Source organism: Mustela nigripes, chromosome 5 (assembly GCF_022355385.1).
Source record: "Mustela nigripes isolate SB6536 chromosome 5, MUSNIG.SB6536, whole genome shotgun sequence".
In the NCBI taxonomy this organism is placed as follows: domain Eukaryota; kingdom Metazoa; phylum Chordata; class Mammalia; order Carnivora; family Mustelidae; genus Mustela; species Mustela nigripes.
The window spans coordinates 131533877-131549210 of record NC_081561.1 but is presented as its reverse complement, the minus strand read 5'-3'; the positions used below and the strand labels follow the sequence as shown (position 1 = coordinate 131549210).

The following is a 15334-nucleotide window of genomic DNA, read 5'->3' as shown; positions in this document are numbered from 1 at the left end:
TGTTATAGAGCAAGAACCTGACATACTCAGGGAATTAAAAGAAGCTCTAGATGAATGAATGAGCAAGGGTGTTAGGAGAGACAGAAGAGGCCAGAAAACAGTCATGCAGGGTCATAGAGGGACACAGGATAAAGGGCGGGTTGTTGCCTTGAGGTACATTGGGTATCAAAGAGAAGTTTTCATTAGGCAGAGCCTGCATTGCCAAAAAACCAAGGATGATTTGATTTTGAAATCTATGATCTGGTAAGGAACCTCTAAGTTTAATTAAGAGGTAGCTAAATTTCTTGAGATTGCTTGACCAGTTTTCTAGAAAATTCTTTGACTTAGCTCCTGTTACATACTTATAATTAACTGACTACTGTTTCTGTAGCTTTTTTTCTCAACACATTTTAGATTGTATGCTTAAAACACATTTTACTGATGACTTAAAAGTTTCCTATTCTAATTACACACCTTTAATTTCTGGGTTTTTTTTTTTCAACCAGAAATTAATATAATTAAAAATGTTGTTGTCTCCGAGGAAGAAGTACAAAATAGAAAATGTATCAGGCTATGGCATTACACTTAGAGCCAATTCTGTGCAAGTTTTATTCCCTACGCTTGTCAAAAGTTGTTAAAACATTGCTTGCCTTTTTTGAATATAAAATGTGGGCAGACATGTACTAATATATCAAAAAATGACACTTTGTCAAAGAGGGCTTTCATGGGAGAATGTTCTGAATAAAATGTTTTCTTTTACAAAGAACCCGACCTGTTTAACATTCCAAAGCAAACACAAAAGAACACAAAATGCCCGAACTTACTGCCAGTCACAACCGTCAGTTTCATTTACGCTTTCATACTTTTTTTTTAATGTTCCAAAAATTGTTCCCCCAAAGAATTATCAGTTTTATTCCATGATAACCCTTATTTGAAGTAAAATAAAAGTAGCTTAGACCCTCCTCAAAATGGATGCCTTTCAGACTTACTCGCACTTCTGATAGTATGAAGATGATATGGTTGCCTATGTCTACCGTTAGACTCAGTGTAATTTTATGTGAAGCAACAACTCCCTTATCTATTAGGAACACTTGCTGAGGCTAACTGTAGTTCACTCTTTGGCAGATGAAATACAGAATTAAAATCTCAAACTAGTTTTCAAGGTTTTTTTCCACAGTCATTGGAAAATCTTTTAACCTAGGGAAAGATGGTAGCCAGAAAAGAATGGAAAACAGATGGCATTTAAAGGCCTTAGCAAGATTGAAAAAGCAGATGCGCCTGTATGTCTTCCTCTCCTCATTCCTCACATAGTACTTCCCTGTGGTGATTAATCTGTGATGGAGCCAAAGCTTTGGATCTTCTGGGGATTTCCAGAATTAGGATAATGGTGGATAGTTTGAATGTCAAACTGAAAATCAATAGCTCATTGGTTTTGATCACAAACTCGTATCATCTTACTGAAATAGGAGGGGTATCTCTATGTGTCTCCCACATCCTTGGCAGAGAGCGCACTAGGTCTAACTCTCCAGTGGGGATATCGTTCATTGTTTAGGGTACCAGGGAGAAGGGCTGAAAGAAATAGAAACAGATGGCAGTTGAGGTCATTGAGATACGGTATAGCTTAAGGCATCCTGGAAGGCCACATAATTGTACTAGTGTGAAAAGAAGAGAAACAGTCTGTGTGACTTCATTTCACGTGGAAGCTGAGCCTGCCCAGAATTAAAATTCCTCAAGAGTGGGAGGGATGCAAGAGTTTTGAGCTGATATCAGAGAACGGCAGGAGCAGATTCCGCCGCTAGGAGGGTTCATCGGAGAGTAGGAGACGCAGACCAGGTTTTAATGAAATACCAGAAAATTCTGTGCAGATTGATATGAGAGAAGACTGATTGATATTGGGAGCGCCAGATTTTAAATCCTAATAGCTGAGTCAAATGTGTTGCCTTCGTCTTTTAATTCACTCGCACTATGATTGCAGGGGAGAGGTATTTTGCTGTGGTAGCAGGGCTGGTGGTAAGCATCTCACAACTGAAAATGCTTCTGTTGGAGCTCTGAGCTGGTGAGCTGGGACAGTGAGACTCAGAGCTATGGAGCGCGGTTTTGCATCCGCCTCCATCACCACTAATTACATGGCCCTTGGCAGGTGCCTTAGACTCCCTAGGCCTCACTTCGTTCACCTGTAAAATGGGCCTAATGAAACCGGCTCAGGAGGCATTTAGGTCAGTGTCAACACCTATTTAGTAACTAATAAATGACAGCAATATCATTAATAGACAAATTTGCACAGCTTAGAGCAGCACCCCGAGGAGTAGGCTGCGCATGGATGCTGTTGCTCATTGCACAAGGAAACCCACTTCAGTCGTTCTTGTGGGAGGTTAGAATTTCCTCCTATTCTGTAAGCCAGGGAAAACTGGTCCTGCGTTACCACCTGTTCTCTCTGGGTTCCTTAGGTATATAAACTATGTTGTGTGTTTAAATAGAAGTTAAGGTCAGAACATTTCCTTGAAAACACATTCTGGTTCCATGGTCAGAGTGACTCAAAGATTTTTTTTTAACACCAGTTGTTGCACACTTAGGAATTGTTTGCTAAAAACAGTGGTTCCTCCTAAATGTATTAAAGCCAAAATTAGTTTCTAAAATTTAGATCCCTTTAAAGTTAAAACAGTCATATCCTTGATGATATAAACTTTTATTACCTAAGAGGTTAAAGTACATATCATGTGTAACAAAGGAAATGGTAGTGACATATCAATATTGGGTTCTACTACATATTAGCCATTCTGGATACCCTGCGGTCATACCTACCACCAATGGCTCATTATGAGTTACAACTGAAACCAACGCAAAATGCAGAGGAACCCTGATTTATCTTAATATTAAAATTTTACAGCACTTTTTGAGCTATTTTATAAATTAATTAATTTCAAAATGGATGAAGCAGTAACATTGAGGTTCAGCTAATTATCTGTAAATTAAATATAAGCATTTAAAATAACCATTTTAATTAAATACAAGACTCAGGCAACTAATCATTAAAAGTGGAATTGGTGACTTGAGATTTATCATTCGGAAACTACTCGCACCACACTTCTAATGAATTCTTTCCTCTACTTAAATGAAAGACAAAATGTATCTCCCCAATGTGGCAGATAACCCTTTCTTGGGTCATTGTTGTTAATTTGAAATTGATTCAGAGCAAAAAAATTTGCTTTGCTACATTCTCTTAGATACAAAACTGTAGTTACTCATTGCTAAACCATTTCCAACATGACATTTTTAGTTCTTTAAACTAAAGAATTTTAAACTTTAAACTAAAGACAAGAATTTTAGTTCTTTAAAAATCTAAGAAAAACTCTAGTCATTATAATAGTGCTTATTATTGCAAAAAAATGGGAATATTTTGTAAGAAAAAAATTATGCTTTTCATAGAGGAGCCTCAGAGGAAGAAAAATCTGAATAACTTGTGATTTAATTTTTTAAACTAAAATAATTTTTTACAACTTCAAGGATAATGAGGAATAATGCTTTGGATAGCTTCATTTTATATACAGTAACAATATACTTCAAACTTTATATTTGTCAGAATGTAAAAATATATTGCTATGTTCAGATTTCTCTATGGAATTGGTATATGTTTTTAAAAAAATAACCGTTGACTAGTTTTTATAGTGCAATGTAACTATCACTTAGCATGAACCATGATGCATGGTTAAGTGCTTAATAAACATTTGTAGGCTGAGTAAATGTATCGATAAGTTTTATAAAGTATCTTTTTTTTATATAAACATATAATACATTTTTATCCCCAGGAGGTAAAGTATCTTTTAAAAGATTCTCTTTTGAAACTATTTATTGTTATATGATACCTTCTACTTTATTCCAAATAGTGAATAAAGCCAAAGTGCATCTCCTTAGCACTTTGAAGGCGGGATGTTGTTCTGCTCTCCTGCCAAATACTGCTTTTCTGTGTCCTGGAATTAGTATAGACATTAAAAATCCAAAAGAGAGCAGTGCCCCTGCTGGCTGAGAGAGAGTGATGTAAAAGCAAGTTAGCTTGTTTTGTTCTTTGTGCTAAATACCTGCAATTACTGACTGTCACATTTTTCTTCTGTTGTAAAAACTGAACTAATTGAAGGTACTACCCTTAGGGGATGAGTTCTGCAGTGTAACGAATGTTGAGTGCCCTCTTGAGTTTAGCATTTTAATTATTCATAATTATAATGATTTCTGTTTATTTGGGAACTTTAGAAATAATTCTAGCTTCTCAAACAAATTGAGAAGCAGAGTGGTTGAGGCTTTGTTTTCCTCTGTCTCACATTGAGGTCAGCAGTGTATGAGCACGTGAGAGGTTCTCACAAGCAATGGATCTGGTTTTCTGGCTAGAAAGTAGCCACTACCGATGTGTGCCATGTCCTGAAAAAACCGAATGTACTTTTTTTCTACTAGTTCTCTGGTTTCTCTGGAACTGTTTGGGCAGTGCTGGGATAGTGAGGTGGAGAATGGGATTCAAGTGGAAGAACTAGACATAACATATGAAAGTGTGTTAATCAGAGAAGAGATACAAGAGATTTGGTAGCTGGCAATTAGCATAGTGTATACAATTTTAAAGTCTTTTTCTTGAAAAAGATGTGGGTGTGGGGTGCCTGGGTGGTGTAGTTGGTTAAGCATCTGCCATTTGATCTCAACTCAGGTCATGATCTCCGGGGCCTGGGATCGAGCCCCACATCGGGCTCCATACTCTGTGGAGTCTTCCTAGGATTCCCTCTCCTTATCCCTCTGCCCCTCCCCCCACATGCTCTTGCTCTCGCTCTCACTTTTTTTTTTTTTTAAGATTTTATTTATTTATTGACAGAGAGTGCACACACAAGCTCGGGGAGCAACAGAGGGAGCAACAGAGGGAGAGGAAGAAGTGGGCTCCCCACTGAGCCGGGAGCTCAATCCCAAGACCCTGGGATCCTGACCTGAGCTGAAGGCAGATGCTTAACCAACTGAATTACCCAGTTGCCTTTCTTGCTCTGTCTCTAAAATAAATACATAAATCTTTTTTTCTTAAGAAAAGTATGTGTGTGTAAAAGATGAATACTCTGGCCATTTGGGACCAGAATAATCTTTATATCTACTATTAAATATATAATCTATATAATCTATAATATATATTAAACATATAATCTATATAATATATATAATATATATAATCTATAATATATATTAAATATATAATCTTTATATCTACTATTAAATAAATATTAGAAAAGTATGTGTGTGTAAAAGATGAATACTCTGGCCATTTGGGACCAGAATAATCTTTATATCTACTATTAAATATATATTAGTGATAATGATGTATTGGGACTGTGTCCTGCAATCTATTTAGAGGTCATATATACTCTTAATAATAGCCTGAGGAAAAAAACAATGAAATATTCCTTTAAAAAAAAGTTTGGCATTGCAAACCTGTTTCATTGCAGTCTGTTTCATTTTCTCATCTCCTTCTTTCTTTTTTAATCTAATACAACACTCTAGTTTCAGAGCCAAACATGTACTCTGCAGCTAGACAATTACTCAGGTCTCTTAGTGTTCTATATTCAACTTAGGAAGAAGCAGCAAGTGCTTAATATATTCAAGTAGTAGGAAAGAAAGGTAAAAATGATTGTATGGATAATCATCATACATACATACATAAAAGACAGTCTGGAGATACACAATGTGGGCATCTTTAAGGAGAGTACGTTTAACCTCTCTCACCTAAAAAACTTCAATCGCAGAAAAAAGGTTCTGTTGCAGGAACATTATCTGCAAGTGCATGTGGGCAGTCCCCAACTTACAAATCCATCTCTAATCCAAGGGAATTAAGTGTTCCATATTCCAGGGTTAGGCTCCAATGTAAGCTCTGCTATTCATCTGCAAATTGTTTAATAAAGGCCCTGGAAACACCCTTTAAAAAAGAAAGAAAGAAGGAAATCTGATCACCCAAAATATACTTCTTCCCATAACATATTTTTACCCACTGCTACTGAGGAACAGCAACAACAATAACAACAAAAATTAAATTAAAATAAAAAATAAAAGACGAACTGGAAAATCAGTTTTGCTCCGTCTCTACCCGCAGGTGCTAACAAGCAGGGAACAAGCCAAAAGGACCGGAGGTAGGTGAGAAGAGGCCATGGAACATCCACCGAGCAGATAATCCTCGCGGGACCCTTGTGAAGTGTCTGAATGTAGGTATGTGTCCCGAGGACTGACATGCTCTCGGTGATGGAACTTTCGGTCCTCCCACCCCATGGGTTACACATCTGCCGCCTCATCAGCCTTTGGAAAAGCCCTACTTGGCATGACATGGCACCATCCGCGCAGATACTCCGCCTTTCAGAAACCCCTGGTGGCTGGTCCATGAGTGGTCCTTCCTCCTCTCTGGGCTTCTCAAATGTTCTAAAAAATGACTTTAAAGTGCCTCCTGCTCTCCAGTCTCAATGATCCCATGTAGAAACCTTCCCACTGACACCAAGCCTAATTTCCCGAACACAGAGCGTCTCTGCCCTTGCTGTCTCGGCTACCTGAAATAACTTTCCCAAATCCTCCTTCCTGGTTTTAGTTCTGCCTTTCCTCTAAGACCTAAGTCACGTTCCACCTACATCACAAAAAGCGTGCCTGCCGATTTTCCATCCCAGTTATGTCCTTCCTTCGAACCCGCCATAGAACTTGTAGTTACACTGCGCTCTGATGTTTGATATCTTGTGTTGTGTATGCCTTTGTCTCTCCCTATGCATGTGCCCTGCGTCCTCGGTGTAACTATTTATTTCTGGAAAGGTGGGAACTGTTGAATTTTTTATACCAGAATCCAGGGTGAGGCGTAGTGGGCAGGTAATGAGCTGCTCTGCCAGCAAGGGGACGAAGCAAGACGGTGCGAACACAGATCCGCAGCAAGACTGCCTGAGCCTGAGCTCGAGCTCCCACTCAGCCAGCTAGTAACTGGCCGAGGCAAGGTTCTTCAAAAAACTCTCCGTGCCTCAATTTCCTTATCTCTAAAATGGGAATAATTAATACATCCATCCCCTGGAGTTATGGTAAAGTTTAAACCAGTTATATAAAAAGTGCTTTGAATAGTCTGATATGTATTCGATGCTCAAAAATTGTTACCAAATAATTACTGTGCGTACATGTAATAATCCATCTCTCAATTAAGGTTTTCAATGATGTCATAAGGTAGATTGCACTATTCCCATTCGAAAAGGAGGAAATCTATGGCTCTGAGAGGTCTGGTCATGGCCTAAAATCACAAGAAGAGGCAGAATGAGAGCCAACTTGTCTGACCTTAAACGCTGCATTGTTTTGCACTGCACATTGCCTCATACATGACTTACTGTTGCTAACGATGCAATGTATAGCAAACAAAATTATGCTGAGATTTCACTAGCCTTGACCTTGAAAAATCTTCAATGTGCCATGTTTTAGTTGCCTATAAATACTTTTCTTATGGGCTAATCCAAATGTGGTGAAATTATAATTACCTTTTTTTGGGTTGTCTGTCTGGTTTGACTCAGAGGCTAAAATTCAACTCAGCAAATATTTCTGTTCCCAGGCACTCAAGGAGAAAGACAGAGAAAATACCAAATGGATAGTTTTGCCCTAGGGTATTTTATCATCTCGGTGACTCAAGTCATGGAAACAAAGCAAAACACCTCACACATTTTTAAGCTTTTCTTTCCTAGGTCCCTTTGAGATTGGCTCTTCCACGCTCCTTTCCTCACCCCGTGTCATAATATGGTCTGAACACAGGACCACTGCCTATAAAAAGAACATTTTGGGGTTTGGCTAAATGGGCCATTCAAAAGTAAACTCTAATATGTATAAGCTTTTAAATCATTTTATTCTATTTGAAACTATTTGGGAGAATTTTCAAAAAGTCCTGTTAAACTTGGCAGATTAGCCCCTCTTGGAGTATCTTTATTTTCTAGAAAATCAAGTCTGGTTCTTGTCACTGCCAAAATTCCTTGGCCGCTGCTACTTCTTTGTGCATCTGTAGTACTTAGCACTGTTCTTAGACATAGTAGATGACTGATAAATCCTTGGTTCAATGAAGTGTTGCCATCCTAGTGATACAGTAATATACTCAGCTCTCCTGGCCTACTACTGGTTTACAGAGTAACTTCAGAGGTCCTCTGTAGACCTAAAGGAGCTAGCTTTAGGTGAAGACTCAACAAGAGGGGATTGGAAGGACTAACATTTTTAAGCACTTGCCTTATTCTAGAATTTTTATTTTACATATACCATTTCATTTAACCATCAAAGTAACTCTATGATTTAGGTATTGTTATCCCCCATTTACCGACAAGGAAGCTAAAATAGGGTCTGACCAATATATGTAAAAATCACACAACTAGTGAAAAGAATTTCCCACGTAAGTCCAACAAACGGCGAAGTGCGATGGGGGTGAAGTGAGCCCAAATTCAGAGTCAGGACGGCAGTACCCTGTATGGACACTAGCTTCAAGTGACGCAGGCACATCAGATAACGTCTTCATGCCTGTTTCCTCGTCTCATGTCACTTTAGCATGAAGATCAAAACATTTGATTTGTAAAATAGCCTTGAAATTATCATTGATGCTATAAACACAAGCTCTAGTTAATGCGTCTGGTAAAAATAGACACTGAAAGAGTTTAGAAGCCCCCCGAGTGGTTTGATTGATATGTCAGGCAGTGAAAGAAAGCAAAGGCCAAAAACAAGCCAACGCCGCGCCTTTGTAGGGGTTTTGGAGGCAGACCGAGGAAAGACTGCTCTGGCACTAATGCCAGTCCGATGCTGTCAGTCATCAGTCACTAAGTGGCGGTTTCCCATATCATGTGTCACATCATGTTTTAAAATGTAAGTATAACGGCCACAATTACTAAACTGAATAGAGGGTAAAAGGACCGAATAGAGGATAAGACAGTGGAAACAAGAACAGTTGCATCAGGAGCTGTATACCTTATGTAAAGAACGGTTGTTGTTAGGCTGCTCATCTGAAGGATTAAGAGCAATGCTGTCCTAGGGGGGCCTGGGTGGCTCCGTAAGTTAAGCCTCTGCCTTCAGCTCAGGTCCTGATCCCAGGGTCCTGGGATCCAGGCCCTGCAAGGCGGAAGGCTGAAGTTAAGCATCTGCCTTCCGCTCAGGTCCTGATCCCAGGGTCCTGGGATCCAGCCCCACATCAGGCTCCCTGCAAGGCGGGAGGCTGCTTCTCGCTCTCCTCCCGACTTGTGCTCTCTCTCTCTCTCAAATAAATAAATAAATAAAATCTTAAAAACAAAAAAAAAAAAAAAATAGTAACACTGTCCTTAAACACTTGGTTCTCAAAGTACACATGTGTATGGAACACCCCAGGGGTCTTAGTGGGAACCAGCCTGCTGCTTCTTGAAGCAATCCATCCAAAAGTTGTTCAGAGCAACTCAATACACTTCAGGTTGTGGCTGATGTCTGGTTTTGACCTTGTAAACATTGAGGGAAGTAATGTATTTGGTGAGTTTAAAGCATGTGCTTCAGTTAAGTTACTATGCTGGTAGAAACAACTTCATCTTATGAACTGTAAAGTGCTTTCTATTCTTGAGCATTTTTTTTTAAGATTTTATTTATTTGCCAGAGAGAGAGAACAAGCGAGTACACACAAACAGGCAGAGAGGCAGGCAGAGGCAGTGAGAGAAGCAGGTTCCCTGCCAAGCAAGGAGCCCGATGCAGGACTTGATCCCATGACTCTGGGATCTTAACCTGAGCCGAAGGCAGTGGCTTAACCCACTGAGCCACCCAGGTGTCCCTATTCTTGAGCATTTAATTGCATGTCTTCTGAGTTTAGATAAGTCGTCATTAATCTCAGCGTCTGATCTAATCCATGATGTAAGAAAATTACCCATATTTTTCCTTTTCATTTGTTTACATAATAAGTTCCAGAAACCACCTACCAGATTTTTTTTTAATTGTATTTTAACCTCAATGATAACAGTGGCATACCTAACTGATACTTTAAACAATATTCAAGAAGTCAAAGAGAAATTAAGAAAGCACTTCTGGAAGTGTCTCTTGTTAAAGCCTGACTAGAGAAGGCTTCCACTGCTGAGATGGTGAATCTGTAACCACTCAGTTTCATCTAACCAAGTTCAGCTGCCAAGGATTTCTAAAAACATAGGCCTATGACATAACACATTTAACTTTTAAGTAGCTGCCTTAATATTTGAAGTTTATCATTATTGTTTGTAATTAAACATCTTGATGGTAGAATGGGTTGCCAGAATAATGATTGGAGTAACCACAGCAGAGAGTGGTTAATTTGGGGAACACTTTTAGAGCATTGTCTCGTTATAAAGGTGTTCTTTTTTTTTAAGATTTTATTTATTTATTTGACAGACAGAGATCACAAGTAGGCAGAGAGGCAGACAGAGAGAGAGGAGGAAGCAGTCTCCTTGCTGAGCAGAGAGCCTGATGCCAGGACCCTGGGATCATGACCTGAGCTGAAGGCCAGAGGCTTTAACCCACTGAGCCACCCAGGTGCCCCTGTGAAGGTATTTTGTACACTATAAGTCATTATACAAATATTATTTATAAGAATAACATTTATGATATCAAGTTATGTTTTTCTGCAAAGATGTGAAATATAATGGAGGAAAATTTTCCTACTTTTACTTAAAAAATACTCATGAACATAGGTTCTTTAACACAGGGCAGGATAGCACCTGAGAGAAGACTCATAAGAATTACAATCTGTACTGTAACAGAGTGCTTGTTCTATGCTAGACACTGTAAAATATATCACTTTGAATTTTTAGAATGTCCCTGTAAGATTTTGTTTTCTTCATATACTCACCTATGCAACTGGGACTCAGATCCATTAGTAAATAGATTAATAAACTAGCAAATGGTAGATCCCCAAGGTAAAGATGTTTTAGACTGCTGTACTCATACTCTTTAACTATTGGGGAAGCCATCTTCCTCCAGAGGCAATAGGAAATAAGAAGTCAAAAGAAAAGCTCTCAAAACAAAAATGATAATCGTAGCTACCATTTATTAATGTGCCAGATGTGGGGGTAGGTGCCACAGGTGCCCTTGAATTCATTAGCCTCATTAACAGTTCAAAAGGAGTTCATTCATCTCCGGTTTTTCAAGTGAATTGGATATTAATATTTTCTCTTGCCTTGTGAGAATTTTAGAGTTCAAAGGCACTGAGTCACAGATCCAAGATGGCATGCCCAGTAAGCAGCAGAACAGAGTTACCAAGTCAGGTCTTGATGAGTTCCAAAATCCATATTCTTTCTGCAGAATATTATAAACTAAAATACATTTCTGATTTATAAAATAAAGATTCTGCACTGCTGCATACTGTTTTTTCTCTACTGTTTTTTCTCTGAATTTATTCTAAGAATGATTTTAGTTTTGTTTAGAAGTTACTGAGCTTTCTGTGGCTAAGGAATTTTCAGAAAATGAGTATTAATTCAATGAATATGCACTACTTTGTGTTTATCCTAATGGTGCCCAAGTTTACATTAAAGTCATATTGTAACATTATAAAATCTCATGTGATCGACTTATATTTCATAATCTAGAATTTCACTAAGAATTTAAATATGAAAACAGATTTATTAAGCTCACATACAGAAATTGCTGCTCGGGAATACCACAAGTTACCAGCACAACTGAGTAGCTTTCATGCTAATCTTGCAGGAAGCCTAGAGAGGCATTTTGCATTCATTCATTAAACAAGTGTCTACTGATTGCTAATTATTTTCATAACTTCATGCTAGGGAGATTGGCAGATAATAAGAACACAAACACCACTACCCTTTAAAGAGTTTTACAAATTAATTAAAGAGAAAAGACTAGGAAACCATTAAGCAATGATAACTGAAGTTAAGCCATGTTGCAACAGCGAAATAAATCATTTTAATACCAAAACAAAAAACCAAACAGGGACGCCTGGGTGGCTCAGTTGGTGAAGCCGCTGCCTTCGGCTCAGGTCATGATCCCAGGGTCCTGGGATCGAGTCCCGCATCGGGCTCCTTGCTCAGTGGGGAGTCTGCTTCTCTCTCTGCCTCTGCCTGCCGCTCTGCCTGCTTGTGTTCTCCCTCTCCCTCTCTCTTTCTCTCTCTCTGACAAATAAATAAATAAAATCTTTTTTAAAAAATAAATAAATAAAACAGTGGATGTTCCCTTTTCATGGCTAGAGGTGCTGACTATGGGTTGAAGTAGTGGAAAAGGCTTCATCGAAGGGAGGCAGCTGGCTCGGCAGAGAGGATGGACGGTGCCTGCCCGACGGGAGCTGTGGTAGAAGTGGCCGAGCAGCAGGGGCATTTATTATCCCGTAGCTTTGTGCAGGGGAACTAGAAAAGACGAGATGAGACAAGGAGGTGAGGCCAGATAGTCAAAGGCTCTGACTCTAGCTAAAGACTCTGACCTTTGGCCTCCAGGGGGTGCGAACTCATTGAAACTTTTTGAGCAGAAGAATGACATCATTAAAAGAGTGCTCTAAAAAAGATGAATTTGCCAGGAGTCGGCAGGAAGGATTGGTAGAGATCGGGAGCAGAGAAACCACCACCGTAATTCAGTTCTACGGGGATGAGGTTGTAGACAGAAGTGACAGTGGGATAGCGGGAAAGAGTAAGTGCAAGAGACAGTGCAGAGAAGACCAGGAGAGAAGGTGACGGTATGTGGGGGAGAAAGACACAACATAGACCAAGTTTACCTTCTGTTTGGGAACTTTTATATTTCACAAAGTATATAGAGTTCCCCGACATTATACACACTGTTCATGGTCTGAGGTGCCACTGGGTGCAGGAACATCTTGCTTTTATTCCCTGTAGCATTTCTTTTAGCAAAATCTGCAGTAAAGTTCTGATTTCCAAGAGATAATAAATATGATTATAAAAATGCCTGAGAGAGTAATTGTAGCTTTATGTTGTACTAGTCCTGCTACTGTGACTGCTAATGGTAACGACTGCAGTTCTAGGATGGAAGCATAATTAGCTGTGTAATGAAAACTCAACGAAACAATCATGTTTAACTTACCCCCAAAATTTCAATTTCGTAGTTCACCTATTGTTGGTTTGTTTTGTTTTGTTTTGTTTTGTTTTTTACCAAATTGACTTTCAAAAAGTCATTAATTGTCTGGAGTACATTATTTTCACAAATATATTAATATGACTCTCTAGCAGTTTAGAGCTTCTTCGGAGCTTTCCTGCTAGGACTAATTCCATTGTCTTCGTAATGTCCATGTATAGTAATTGTTGTACTTTACAAATGGAAAAACTGAGCCATCAAGAAAGTGAATTAATGATTGATCCCAAATACCGTGAGAGCTCAAGAACCTATCTTACCTATGGGCCCGCTGGACTAGAGAGATCAAAATAAAACTAGGAAGACATTGATAATCTTTTTAGTTATCTAGGTTTAGTGAAATACCCTGTGCCAGGCAAATGTGACCTTCTTACCTAGAACACACACACACACACACACACACACACACATGCATGGATGCACATGTACACACACACACACACATACACACACACTCCTTCTCTCCCTCCATTGCATTACAATGATATATCTTAGTTACTTCAAAAAGCAAGTGTCATTTTAATATTACTTAGATGCTGTTTTTAATGCCTCGAGTAAAACATATTATAGCTTCTAATATTAATTCATTCCCCACTTAGAATTGTTAAAAATATTTATGATCTGGTATAGAGCAAAGCATTTTGTTATCCATTTTCTCCAGCTTTGATATAAAAGCATTCTTCAGCTGTTTTCTAGGGACGGATGTTGTCAAAGTTTGATGGTAATTTATGTTGTCAGTCCATTAAGTTGATTTTATGGCAACCAACACAACTATTGTCCATTTATGAGAAACCCGAGGACCACTCCGGGTCTCCACGAAGGCCGTTTGATACCTGCCCTCTCATATGGCTGACCTTGAGGGGAGTTGACTTTGGTAATTTATGGCAAACACCATCTAGGAAGACCTATTTGCAAGATTCACTGTCATTTAGTGCTAAATGATCATTGCTGAGTCCAGAGACAATCTGAGCTCCTGACAGAGCAATCCCATAAAAAATATTGCCTACCCACCCAGGTGTCCTTTCCAATTATCTGGAGTAGAAATTAATACTTTTAAAAGCTGCTAGTTTTTGAAAGGTTATTACAATTTATTCCAGCGGTTTCTTTTCCACATTATGATGAATTAGTTTATTACACCATTATTTTCCGTGTCAGCTTTTTAGAAGATTGAACCATAATGTTGAAACATTAGTGTGAATGGCAAACATACTACTTTACAGCTGAGTAATATATTTCTTTGAGAAAAATGTGCTCAGTTTTTAATAACAGGTAATTTTATGTTTATGTTCCCTAATGCTGTTGTCAGGTGTTATTTATTTCTGTTTGGTAAGAACTGGAGAACTTTCTTTTAAAATGTTAATGGGGAGTTTAGACAGATTTTAGAGTCACAGTAAGAATATACTACTTAAAAGTAGAAAATATAAATTCAAGTGGTTTTTTTTTTTTTTTCCCCTGAAAGCTAATCTTTTCTAAGGTTTTCTTGACACCAATTTAATGTATGAAGACTTCCAGGGAGAGTGATACTACTCTCAATTTTTTCCTTAAATTCAGTTGGCGGAAGATTTTTTTGGTTCATTTTTCTAAGGTCTTAATGACTTCCGAGTTTTTCTTTAATAAAACTTCTTTATCTTAAATGATGTCTTTCTTCATAAATAATTTACTGATATTCTGTCATTTACAGGTGTTTTGTAAATAATACTAATTAGCACTATGATGGAGATTTATTTTTTCAGTCATTATTCTTTATTATATATTAACTAAAATAGTAAAGAAGTATGGGTAATTTCCTCTTTATCAGGTATTTTAAAAATACTCATTGTACCTGTCTGTGACAAAGATTGATGAGAAACATTCTACCGAGTGCCCAGTGGAGTGGACCTTTATTCATAGAGCAAATATATTTTTAATGCTTATTGTATGCCAAACATTACACAGCTGTTCATAGTTGGGACATGGCCAGAGCAACAGTTTAGAAATCCAGTCTTTTTTATTTCTGTTACAATTATTTTTATCCCTATAGTTTAAAAAAAGAAATACAACTCCGCAAAAATTCTGACTCTTGAGTAAACTGAGCAAAGAAGGAAATTCAGTAACAACTTGGAAGTTTTACATTTGCTACCTCCAATCCAACAAATGCTTGCCAAAGGAAATACTGTTTTTTGTTTTCTCATCAAACACATTTGTTTCTTTAGCAAATGTTTTCAATATTGAAGTATTTATTTTTGTTGACATGCCTGAAGCAAATGTTAGTTTTAGCAGAATTAAGATTCACAACATTCTTAAGTTT

At 38.1% G+C, this 15334-nt stretch overlaps 1 protein-coding gene across 1 annotated transcript in view; it reads left to right on the top strand.

Annotated features, from left to right (window-relative positions):
- The window catches only part of HS3ST5 (heparan sulfate-glucosamine 3-sulfotransferase 5), a 152918-nt gene that overhangs the window by 43786 nt on the left and 93798 nt on the right, over window positions 1-15334 (top strand). Inside the window, exon 2 of the mRNA XM_059399277.1 lies at window positions 6086-6198. The gene's annotated coding sequence lies outside the window, so the exon portion shown is untranslated. The remainder of the gene's footprint in view (window positions 1-6085; window positions 6199-15334) is intronic.